Source organism: Pelodiscus sinensis, chromosome 24, assembly GCF_049634645.1.
Source record: "Pelodiscus sinensis isolate JC-2024 chromosome 24, ASM4963464v1, whole genome shotgun sequence".
Taxonomy (NCBI): Eukaryota; Metazoa; Chordata; order Testudines; family Trionychidae; genus Pelodiscus; species Pelodiscus sinensis.
In genome coordinates, this window is record NC_134734.1 from 11,322,301 (window position 1) to 11,335,075 (window position 12,775).

General features: G+C 48.8%; 2 non-coding genes across 2 annotated transcripts; both read right to left on the reverse strand.

Annotated features, from left to right (window-relative positions):
- Positions 1–9,197: 9,197 nt before the first annotated feature.
- On the reverse strand, positions 9,198–9,270 carry TRNAM-CAU (transfer RNA methionine (anticodon CAU)). Its single transcript has one exon. It is a non-coding gene; the product is annotated as a tRNA-Met (tRNA).
- A 2,269-nt stretch (positions 9,271–11,539) lies between these two features.
- On the reverse strand, positions 11,540–11,612 carry TRNAK-UUU (transfer RNA lysine (anticodon UUU)). The gene has a single exon. It is a non-coding gene; the product is annotated as a tRNA-Lys (tRNA).
- Between the last annotated feature and the right edge of the window lie 1,163 nt (positions 11,613–12,775).

Below are 12,775 nucleotides of genomic sequence, written 5' to 3' on the forward strand. Positions count from 1 at the left end.
GGGAGGCACAGACTTCCCCTCTCTTCCCTAATCAGCCCTCCATGAAATTTCTCTACCCATTGTGGCCCTCAGGCCAAAAAGTTTGCCCAGCCCTAGTCTAGAGAATACTTAGTCCTGCCATGACTCCAGGGTACTGGACTAGTGGACCTCTTGAGTTCCCTTCCAGTCCTGTGAATCTATGTCATGGGAGTCATAGTACCTCTCTCTCCTTACAGGAGGGGACTCTTTGGGATATGGGCTCTGCTGTGGACCAATGTGGCTTTATTCCACCTTTTTGTCATTGTGAAGGAGTAAATAGCAAGAGATTCCCCCCCCCCCCCCCATTTGTAAGTCAATAAAGCAAAGTCAGGGTCAGTTCTTTCCGGTGCTGCAAGGAAGAAAACATAAGCTAGTAGAGGATGGTTTCAATTCATCAACCTCTGGGCCCAACATGCTTCTGCTGCACCACTCTGCTACACAGATAGCTTGGCTTGCTGCTGTGTTCAGAAGGCTGCTTTGTGTGCTGCTGCACATGTGAGCTGTGCACTGGCAAGAATTGCTGCCAGCATAAGAAGCAAGGCCTGCAGACTCTTGGTGCCTGCACACCAGGGCTATTCCTGGCCTGGTAGCCTTTCTCCAGCAGAGTTCAGGGCTGGGTCTCTGCCCCACCTCTGAGAACTCCTCCCTGAGGGTGTGTCTACACAGCTGCATTATTTTGAAATAATGGGGTAAGGGTCTACACAGCAAGCCCATCATTTTGAAATAACGGGCTTCTTATTCCCAAATCAGTAACCCCCCTTTCATGAAGAATAAGGCCTATTTTGAAATAGGGTGTGTGTGGACGGGGCAGCCATGGTTATTTCGAAATAAGTGGTCTCCAGGGCTTCTCACAGTTGCCCTGGAGGCCACCCTGTCCACACCCATCAGACCTCTATAGTTCCCCTTCCCCTGCAGGCTTTAAAGCTGCAGCCAGAGGGGAAAGGGCTTGTGGCAGAAGGAAGGCCCTGCCAGCTCTGTGCCACATGGCACAACCATTTGTGCAGCAATGACTGACCCCTGTGCTCCCACTGAGCCTCCCAGGGAGGCTAGCAAGCTGGCAGCCAGCTCCCAAACCCCTGCCTGGGGACAGAAGAGAAGGGCAACATCCTGGTCTGGTGTGGAGATCCTGGATCTTATGGAGGTCTGGGGCGAGGAGGCAAACCTCCAGGAACTCTGCACCAGATGCAGGAATGTGGACATCCATGGCCAGATGGCTGACAGCCTGGGCCAGAAGGGCCACATGCACAGCCAGGAGCAGGAGTGCATGAAAATGAAAGAACTAAGGTACTTAGTAAGTACTGCACGATGGCCAGAGAGCAGAGCTCCCGCTGCGGAGCAGCACCCCACTCATGCCAGTATTATGAACAGCTCCACCGCATCCCTTCCCCCTCTTCTTATTGTGGACTCTGGGTGGGAGATGCCCATTCTCAGCCTCCCGGAGGGTGGACCCGTGGATGAGGAGGAGGAGAAGGCCAGCACCAACACCATGCCCACCAGCCAGGAGTTCTCCCTGTCCCTGGAGCCGGTACCCCTCTCCCAGGATGTCACCCAGGGCTTGGACGAGTCCAGGGAAGGCCAGTCAGGTGAGTTCCATTATTTTCCCTAGACACAGGCGGGGGAAGGCGGTGAGCTGCGCACGCCTTGCTCGGCCCTCTCAGCCTGGGGATTGCACAGCACTCTGTGCACATGGAGCGCCAGGCAAGAGCACACAGCCGCAGGAGGCTGCCACAAAGGAACCTTGCGCTCCTGCTCACAGGGTTTCTGGAGAGGCCTGTGTTACTCTCAACTCCGAGGTGGGACACCTTCCCGTCATAAGCCACCACTAAGGAGGCTGGGGTCATAGACATACACGTAGCATTGCCGCACACGGCACAGGCTCATGCCCTCACTTCCCAGGAAAGTGTGATGAGGTAGAGGACACCGAGCCCCTGCATGGGAACCTGCCGGGGGGAGGGGGGGGGAAGGAGGGGACAGTAGAACTCTCTCCGGCAAGTGGCATCTGCTGCTCATACACACGTCCCCCAACTCCCTCCCCGACTTTCTCCAGCAGGCAGGGATACAAGTCCTCTCCCTGTGGGGTGCTGCCACTGCCAGACCCAGCGTGTGCATGGCATGGAGGGAAGGAAACCCGCTCTGTCGCCCCCCTCCTGCCTGCAGGCTCCCATCCTGGTTGGCACCATTCCATGCCTGCTTGTCCCCAGGGCATGGAGGTAGCGAGACTCCCCTGGGACATCTGTGCCGCTGCAGGAAAGTGCCCGCTGCCTAGGCCACTGATGGCCTTGCTCAAAACACTTTGCCTTTGTCTGAACTGAGACCTTTCAGCATTGGCTCAGAGATGAGGGCTGGCTTCAGGCCAGTGTCTCGTGGGGTGTCTGGCCTTCTCGCTGTCCTTCGCAGCCGGACCAGCTGTGAGTGGGGAATGAGTCACACCTCCCGCACCAGCTTCCTGACCTCGCAAGACCCGCAGGCACCGGCGAATCCAGGAAGACCTCGAGCGGGAGCCCATTGCCTGCCTGCATGCCCTGCTGTGGTCTCTGGAGTGGCAGGACCAGAGGTTGGGGACCAACCTGGAGCTGTGCTACACCACCTAGCAGGAGCTGTCTCAGTAGGCCTGGAGCACGCGCCCAGCATACACCACCGCCATCAACTGCCTGGTGGCCACCATTGAGCGGTCCAGCAGTTCCCCCTCCCCCACTCCTGCTGCTGCTCCTGCTCCTCCAGCTTTCTCCCTGGCTGCTGATGGCCCCACACACAAGGCAATGGGACCACCCCAGGCAGCTGCCAGTCTCAGCCCCATCCCTGAGCATTACCTCCCCCCTCCTCTCCCATCCCAGCGTCTTTTCCCAGTCTTCCCCCAGTTATATTTACCCCAAATAAAAACACAGTTTAGTCTTTCAGAACAAAACCCATGGTTTATTGTGTCTGCAGGGGAAGGGAGGGGGGAGGGAGGAAAGGCACAGAGGAGCAATGCAGAGTCCCCTTGTGGGGAGGCCCAGGAGAGAGTGTCACAGATGTACCTGTCTGAAACGTTCCCGCGGGGCCTCTTGGATGTGCACAGCTCCCGGATGGGCCTGCTGGATGGCAACGGTGTGCAGCTGCTCAAAGGCCCTTGCGAGCTGCTCAGCCTCTGCCCCCTGCCCTGGCAGGAATGGCTCCCCCTTGTTCTCGCGCAGGTTGTGCAGGACACAGCAGGCCAACACCTGGGGGATGTTCTGCTCGCTGAGGTCCAGGTGGGTGAGGAGGCAGCAGGACCTCCCCTTCAAATGGCCGAAGGCACTCGCTACCATGATGCAGGCCCTGCTCGGCCTGCTGTTGAAATGTTCCTTCATGGGGCCCTGATGTCCCGTGTAGGCTTCATTATCCGGGGGAGTAAAAGGTAGGCGGATGGGCACACGGGGGTCAAATGGTCCCATAAGCATATGTAGTTACTGAACTCCCCAGTCTAAGCATTGGTATCTGTCCACTGGAAAAAATGAGGAAGAACGGCTCTTGCGCAAGCGGGGTTTTTTGTGCAAAAAGGAGCCGTCTATACAGCTCCTTTTTGTGCAAAAGCCTCTTGCACAAAAACAGCTGCGAATTAATTATGCAAACAAAGCACGGTGAAATTCTACTCACGCTTCATTTGCATAAGCTTTTGCAGAAGAAGGCTGCAGTCTACACATAGACTCATAGACTTTAAGGTCAGAAGGGACCATTATGATCATCTAGTCTGACCCCCTGCACAATGCAGGCCACAGAATCTCACCTACCCACTACTCACCTATATCTCAGATACTGAAATCCTCAAACGATGGTTTAAAGACCCCAAGATGCAGAGAATCCTCCCGCAAGTGACCCGTGCCCCATGCTACCGAGGAAGGCAAAAACCCTCCAGGGTCTCTGCCAATCTACCCTGGAGGAAAATTCCTTCCCGACCCCAAATATAGCAATCAGCTGAACCCTGAGCATGTGGGCAAGACTCACCAACCAGACACCCAGAAAAAAGTTCTCTATAGTAACTCCTATCTTCCCACCATTGGCCTATTTACCACAGATAGTGAAAGATCAATTAATTGCCAAGATCATGTTATCTCATCAAACCATCCCCTTCATAAACCCATCTAGCTTAATCTTGAAGCCAGATAGGTCTTTTGCCCCCACTATTTCGCTTTGAAGTCTGTTCCAGAACCTCACTCCTCTGATGGTTAGAAACCTTCGCCTAACTTCGAGGCTAAACTTCCTAATAGCCAGTTTATATCCATTTGTTCTTGTGTCCACATTGGTATTGAGCTTAAATAATTCCTCTCCCTCCCTGGCATTTATCCCTCTAATATATTTAAAGAGAGCAATCATATCCCCCCTCAGCCTTCTTTTGGTTAAGGTAAACAAGCCAAGTTCCTTGAGTCTCCTTTCATAAGACAGGTTTTCCATTCTAAGACATAGCCTTAGAAAATTGAAGGCAGGGAGTAAAAACATCTGTCTTTTCTGAAGCTTGAACCCACAACCTTCAGATTTTGAGACTGACACACTGCTAACTACACTAAGAAGGCTGTATGTAGAATAACCACCAGTATGTTTTAGGACACTCCTACCGGTAATGATGTGGAATGAAAATCCATGGAATGAAACCCAAGATTCTTCTTCCAAGTGCACTGATTGTAAACCTGGCTGTGTGCACTGTAGGTTTTTTTTCCCTTTTAATCCCAAGATATGAGAGAGCCAAGGGAATGAGTAGTATTGGCCCAGAGGGCAGGACATGTGCTTTCCCATGCAGCTTTTAGGCCACTGGATGCTCTGGGAACAGAAGGATTCTGAGTGTAACACAGCAGGGCTTGACCCGTGTGGGCTGTAGCTCAGTAGTAGAATAAGCGCTGAGCCTGTAAGAGGTCGTGGGTTTAACCTGTGGGCTCTCCATGTTTATTTGCCTGGGGCCTAACAATTTCCTTGCACAAATTTCAATCCTGAGCAGTGAGGGGCAAGTAGAGATGACAGGGGAGAGGGGAAGGCTTTGTGCTACTGAACTTTCGAAATGCCACCAGCTGCGCAGCTTGAGGATGAAGGAGAAGGGGGAACCCTCGCAGATGGGTGGGAAAGGTCCCAGCTCCACAGGCTGAGTGGCAAGGAAACAGAGGGGCTGTCAGAGCTGAAAGAGGAGGTGGCTGGCTTGGGGTGGTGCTGATGGAGGAAGAAAGAGCTGGAGTCAATAAAATATGAAGCCATATAAGGGAGGGGTGGGAAACTTACAGCCTGCAGGATGGATTGGGCCCCCTGCTTGCTTTGATCAACCCCAAGAGGAAGCTCAGGGCTCTTCTCCTGGTGGATCCAGTGTAAGCGCTGGCTCCCTGCTCTGCCTGGCAGAGGGAAGTGCAAGGAAAGCTAAAGCAAGGAAGCTCTGTCCCTTTGCTCACATGCAGGCTGCAGCCCTGTCACTCCCATTGGCTGGGAATTGTGGGCAATGGGAGCAGCAGGGGGTGGTGCCTACAGCTGCAGGGTGCTGTGGAGCCATGTGCAGCCGCCCAGCAAAGAGCTCCAATTCCCTGCCCAAACTATACATCCCATCCCAATCTGCTCCTGCCACCTACCTCCCACACAGAATCCCCAGCCTGCTCCTGGACCCTCCCTCCCACCTAACCCCCCCAGATCTACACCCATCCCCACCCACAGCCTGCTTCTGTACCATACCTTCTGCTCAGACTACTGCACAGACTACTCACTCCCGAACCATTCCTGCACCCAAAGCAAGCCCTGGGTGGTGGGGAGACAGGCAATAATCAAGTGATCTATCTATAGTCACCTATTCCCAGCTTGTGGCAAAAAGAGATTAGGGACATCATCCCTGCCCTGACTTGCTAACAACCAGCAACTTGCTTAGTTTTTTTTAATCCTATTATAATCTTGGCCTTCACAACATCCTCTGGCAAGGAGTTCCACAGGTTGACTGTGTCTTGTGTAAAGAAATACTTCCTTTTGTTTGTTTCAAACTTGCTGCCTCATCATTTTGTTGAGTAACTTTAGTTCTTGTGCTATGGGAAGGCACAAATAACAGTTCCTTATTCCTTTTCTTCACCCCTGTCATGATTTTATACACCTGTCTTGTATCTCCCATGTCATCTCTTTTCCAAGATGAAAAATCCCAGGATTATTAATCTGTCCTCATATGAAAGCTGTTCCATACCCCTATGTTTGTTGCCCTTTCCTGTACTTTTCCTATTTCAATACATATTTTTGAGTTGGGGCAACTACATCTGTATGCAGCATTCATGATGTGGGCAGGTCATGGACTGACTGGGATCCTTGCCTGACCTAGATAGATAGAAAAGAGAAACAGGGACCTGGCTCCATGCACTGATCATATGGAGAAGAACCTAGCTGGGCATAGGGTCAAGGTTCCCTTCTCAGCATTTCATACAGATTTGGTTTTGGGCCAAAAGTTCCCCCATAAGGCATCTCAGACGGGGCTGTGCCCCCCACTCTCTGTTGTCAGGAAGATTCCTATAAAGGGCCATTTTGCTCTGGCGACTGCTAATGACCTGGGTGACCTGCCCTTGGACACACGGTCATGTGCAGAAGGGGGAAGTTCTGACTTTTACCAAATCGTGCAGACTGAGAGTTCCTGGGAAAGACCAAGGGAGAGGGAGCAAGCGGGGAAAGGCAGAGACAGCAGAGGGATGATGGGGATGGGCATGGGCTGGGCTCTGAGACCAAGATGGACCTTAAGTCTATCTGGCTCTTCTTTGTCCCCTGTTGGCAAGAGGATTTATGTGGGTAGCTGGGAGATGTTGGACTCTTTGGCGATGTCTACACAGCAGCGTTATTTCGGAAAAACAGCAGCTATTCCAAAATACCGTAGTGCGTGTTTACACAGCAAACCCATTATTTTGAAATAAATTTTAAATGGCGGGCTTCTTACTCCGACTCCTGTAAACCCCATTCTATGAGGAGTAAGGGAAGTCAGAGGAAAAGTGCTCTGTTTTGAAAGAACTGCTGTGTAGACAACGCCAAAGGTCAAAATAAGCTGTTTCATCTTAAGCTACGCAATTAGCATAGCTCAGGTTGTGTAGCTTATCTTGAGTTCAGCCCTGCTGTGTAGACGAGCCCTTTGTTTTGGGGCTCAGGAATGGGTATTGTTTGCATTACTTATTTTACATTTCCAAAGGCATCTCTGATTGATTTTGTGCCTTTGTGTGCAGTGGAGTTTTTGTTTCTGATTTTGTGTTGCACTGTGACATGTTTTTTTATCATGGATCTGATTTTTTAATAAACACACAAAAAACACGCAGCAGAGGACAGACATGGGGGAAGGAGAGAAAAAGACAACATATAAAGAGCAGAAATCATGGTGGGGAAACTTTTTTGGGCCAGGGGCCAATACAGAGCAATACAAAATCACGACTAGAAACTCTACCCTCAGGGTATATCTAGACTACAGAGCTTTTCCAGGATACCGGAGGTTTCCTGGAAAAACTCTGCTGCATCCAAGGAATGCGTCTGCTTTTCCGAAAAAAAAAATCAGAAAAGCAGACGCATTTTTTGGCATCCCTGTAAACCTTTTACAAGGAAGAAGGGATCTTCCGAAAGAGACTTTTTTTCAGACAATTGGACCAGTGTAGATGGGCCAATTATTATAAAAGCCTCTTTCCGAAGAAAAGCGGAAAAAGATACGCAAATTGCAGTTTGCAATTTGAGTATCTTTTTCTGATAGATCTTTGTAGTCGAGATATAGCCTAAGGAAGAACACAAAATCACTGAGGCTATGTTTATGTGTCTAATCACTGATGTTATTCCAAAATAACATCGTCTGTGTCTACACACAAGCAGTTATTTTGACATAATGTCGAAATGATGTCGAGCTGGAGAACTTCTTACTCTGACTCCTATAACCCTCATTGTACAAGGAGTAAGGGGAGTTGGAGGAAGTGTGCTCTAATTCAGCCTTCCTGCTGCGTAGACAGCGCCAAAAGTTGAAATAAGCTATTTCGACTTAAGCTACACAATTGACGTAGCTTAAATTGCATAGCTTATTTTGGCTTTAGCCCTGCTGTGTAAATGTGCCCTGACAGAAATGCCATTGGAATTGAAAAACACATAAGAAATGCAAACACAAGCAATACTCCAATTCTGAGCCCTAAACGGAGTCCAAAATCTTTCTGCCCTGGTCTACACTAGAGCATTATTTCAAAATAAACCCCTGTAGGTTGAATTTATAAGTGAAACATCCACACTACCAAGCCCGTTATTTTGAAATGTGTACTCCTCCTTTCCTCAGGGAATAACGCTAATTTTGAAATAGCTATTTCGAAATAGCAGTCATGTAGATGCTCCAGTGTAGTTTCAAAATAACTACTCCCCAGAGTAATTGAAATTAATTACTCCCCTGAGCTTCCTGGGGGCATATCTACACAGCAGCATTATTTCAGAATAACTGACATCATTTCAAAATAACAAAATGTGTATCTACACAGCAAGCCATTATTTCAAAATAAAGTTGAGATGGAGGACTTCTTACTCTGACTCCTGTAACCCTTATTTTATGGATAAGGGAAAGTGAAAGAAGAGCATTCTTCCTTTGACTTCCTGCTGTGTGGACAGCGCCAAAAGCTGAATTGAGCTATTCCGACTTCAGCTACTCAATTGACGTAGCTGAAGTTGTGTAGCTTAATTCGACTTTTGCCCTGCTGTGTAGATGTACCCTGGGGCTCTACATGGAAGTAGCGCATCCTCATTAACGGAGCCTGCTTCGAGAATTCCCTGTAGTGGGAACACGCTATTTCAGTTTTGTAAAATAGGGAGTTTTTAGTTGAATTTAGTTATTTTGAAATAATTTCCTAGTGTAGACATGCCCTCTTCTACCCCTGAAAATCCCCTCCTTTGTCAGGAGACAAAAAGATGAATCAGTTGGATTCAAAGGACTAAGTCTTGCTCCCAGAGCCCAGACCATACCCGCTACCCCTCAGCTGCTAACCCAGGGTTTTTCTCCCCCACTCTGCCAAGGAAAGAATGCTTCGGTGCAAACAACTGGCTTGTAGAGCTCAGCATGTCCAGCTGCATTCAAGAGTCATAAAAGAGAAGGAAGAGCTAATGGCTCAGGAAAGCCTGTGTGCCTGTTTTAGACGGCATGAGGGTGTCCAGACGACAGGGTGCTCCAGTCTCTTTTCTCCAGTATCTCCCTTAGAAAATCCAAAGCAGGGAGCAAAATCACATGCCCTCTCTGAGGCTTGAACTCAGGACCTTCAGATTATGAGACTGACGCGCTGCCAACTGCACTAAGAAGGCTCTGCATAAAATGACCACCAGTATATTTTAGGACCCTTCTACAGGCAATGGTTTGTGGGCTGAAGATTTATGTAACAACACCCAAGAGCCTTCTTCTAAGAGCACTGACACTGCACATTATTGTGTGTAGCAAGGGTTGTTTTTTTTTTTTCATCCCAGCATATGAGAGAGAAAAAGGAGTGAGCTAATGTCTTTTAAATAGCCAAGGAAGTGTGATTTACACTTTCTCATAACACAAGAAATAGGGGTCACCCAAAGAAATTAAAAGGTGGCAGGTTTAAGAAAACACAAGGAAGCATTTATTCATTCAGTGCCCAGTCAATCTGTGGAACTCCTTACCAGAGGATGTTTTGAAGGCCAAGACAATAACAGGCTTCAAAAAGGTATTAGATAAGTTCATGGAAGATAGGTCCATCAATAGCTTCTAGCCAGGATGGGTAAGAACGGCATCCCTAGCCTCTATTTGTCAGAAGCTGGATATAGGCAAAAGAGGCCCATCACTTGATTTCCTGCTTTGCTCATTCTCTCTGGAACACTTGACATTGACCACTGCCAGAAGACAGGATACTGGGCTAAACAGATCTTTGATCTGACTCAGTATGGGCCTTCTAATCGTCTAACTTCTGTCTCTGGAAGAGGCAAGCTTTTGAGCTCCAATACCAGAAAGGTTCTGGTTCAGCCCTAAAGCTTGTCTCTTTTAGCAACACAAGAGGAAGCAGGCAGGCAAAAGAAAAGGCCTGTAAAGCTTTCCTCTTTTTCTCCACAGCCACTGCCTATCAGCAGGATTCCTCCTCAGCCTCATTCTTGCGCCACAAGGCCATTAAGCCTGCACACCTCCCCAATTACCGTGTTCACGAAACCCCAGTCCCTCATGCTTGAACCTCCCTGCCAAACTGTTACGGTCCTCAGTAACACATTTTGCCAGAAACTCTGCTTCTTGTGTCCATAGAGATAGTGTTGATTCAAATAACAGATCCAAGATAAAACAGAGCAACACAAAACCATGACATCTCTTGGGGTGCGTCTGCACAGCACCCTCAACTCGAAATAAGATACGCAATTTGCTTTATGCAAATTTGTATCTTATTTTGATTGTATTTCGAAATAGCTTATTTTGAAATTTGGCGCGTCTACACAGCACCAAATTTCAAAATAATGCACTATTTTGAGACATCCCTTAGCCCTTGTGGAATGAAGGTTACAGGGATGCCAGAATAGCACAGCAGTTATTTAAAAAAATATTTTGAAATAACAGGCATATTTAAAAGACACGGAGTAGCTACTTCGGGATACCTCTGGTATTCTAAAATAGCCCTGCAGTCTAGACGTACCTTTAGCTACCCACATAAATCCTTACCCCACCAGGGAACAAAGATGAGCTGGATCTGTTTGTGTCCCGGAATTTAGGCCACTCCTGCCATCACTCAGCCGGTGACGACCCATTTTTCCACCATGGCTGGCATCTTAAGACACAGAAATCTGGTTAGCCACTGGCTACATCTAGACTGCAGGCTTCTTTCCGAAGAAACTTTTCCAGAAGAGATCTTCTGAAGAAATTTCTTCCGAAAGAGAGCATCCACACACAAAAGCACATGGAAAAAGTGATCTGCTTTTTCGAAAGATAGCGTCCAGACTGAGTGGACACTCTCTCGCATGTAAGCTGAAACAAAATACAGGACTATGTAGCACTTTAAAGACTAACAAGATGGTTTATTAGATGATGAGCTTTCGTGGGCCAGACCCACTTCCTCAGATCAAATAGTGGAAGCTATTGGGGCTACATAGTCCTGTATTTTGTTTCAGCCACACCAGACTAACACAGCTACATTTCTATCACTATTTCGCATGTAAGCTGTGATTGCTATGGATGGAATGACCACCAGGGCACCTGTGCTTTTTCCTTTTTCCTCTTCTTCTGAAAGAACTCCCTCTTCCCTGTCCACACATGCCTTTTTCCAAAAGAGCTCTTTCGCAAAAAGGCTTCTTCCTCGTAGAATGAGGATTACCAATGCTAAAAAAAACCTCTGTTCTTTCCATTTTCTTGCAGAAGAACTGAATTGCTGCATACTCTGTAGGATAGACATACCCACTACAATGGGGATCGTGCATGACTTCTGGTGATGCTCTAGAGTCTAGACACCTTGGCTGTGCTCTAGAACCTCAGGATGGTGGAAAGAGAGAACTCAAAGATAAACATCTGTCTATCTAGGAAGAGCTTTGTTGAAATAACTCCAGGGCATATAAAGGATTTCATGTAAAATAGGTATATCACCTGACCAGGGACTTGAACCCTGGACCCTCAGATTAAAAGTCTGATGCTCTACCAACTGAGCTAGCCAGGCCCATAAGAAAGTACCTGGTTTGGTGCCAGAAGAGATACTGAAGACAAAAAGGCAAGCAGTAATTCAATCTTGCTTTCTTTTCACAGGCCCTAGGCCTGGCCTGCTTCTCCTTCCCAGCAGCTCCCTAAGGCACAGGACACTTTCTTTCACCCCAGGTTCACATTTGTGCTACAAGTCCATGATGCGCTATGCAGCCACTCTCACTTGAAGCTGCAGCTCCACCTGCTACTGATTTGCAATAACTCTCACCCTACAGCCTGCCTGCGCTCTACCTCTTGGGGATGGTTCAGTTGCTGACCTAACTGAGACCCATTTGTGTCTGTCTTCTCACAGGAGGAGGTCAGCCTCAATGCTGACTTGGGTCCCAGGCTTAGTACACTACCTCTCCCACAGATTGGCAAGCTCAGATCAGGCCACTGTAGCTGGGCCCTTGTGTAGGGTTGCCAGCTGGTTTCCACACTACCAGACACACATTACATTACATCTTATTAAGAAAATACCAGACATTTATATTTTCTCAATTTGTTTCCCAAACAGAAAGCTCAAATACTGGACTGTCTGGTTTAAAACCGGACACCTGGCAACCCTACCCCTGTGGGCTGGCCTTGCCAGCCTACCCAGCAAAGCTGCCACGCCCTTGTGGTGTCACATGGGGGAGCTTTTGCAGCCCTGCTTGACTTTCCTTGGAGGAGGGGCCCAGGAAAACCAATGGCCAGCCGCATCTTCTAGGCCTGCCCTTCCTTGTACCGACACTCGGCCACGCTCGTCTTAGCCATGGAGCTCGGCACTAGGGAATCCCTGCAGAGGGACAGTGGAAAAGCGGACGGAGCGGGGACGCACGCGCTGCAAGGTGGCAAGGGAACGTGTCTGACTCCGGGTGAAGGGGCAGTGAAATGGCCTTTGCTCATCAATGCTCATCAAGGCGCAGCGAGAGTTTCTTACCGGAACAAGTTCAGACCAAAGGGAAGGATTTCACCAAAGGGTTTACGTACAAAACGATCTTTTCTTTCTGGGGCCTGGGAAAGGGAAGAAATCAGCTAGCTTCCTCCTACAGCTTCCATTGGCTTTTCTTCTTCTGCTTCTCCTCCTTTCTAGGAAAGGCACCCAGCATGGAGGAACGAGCCCTCTCTTCTCACAGACCCTTATTGCTAAAGCACGGATGG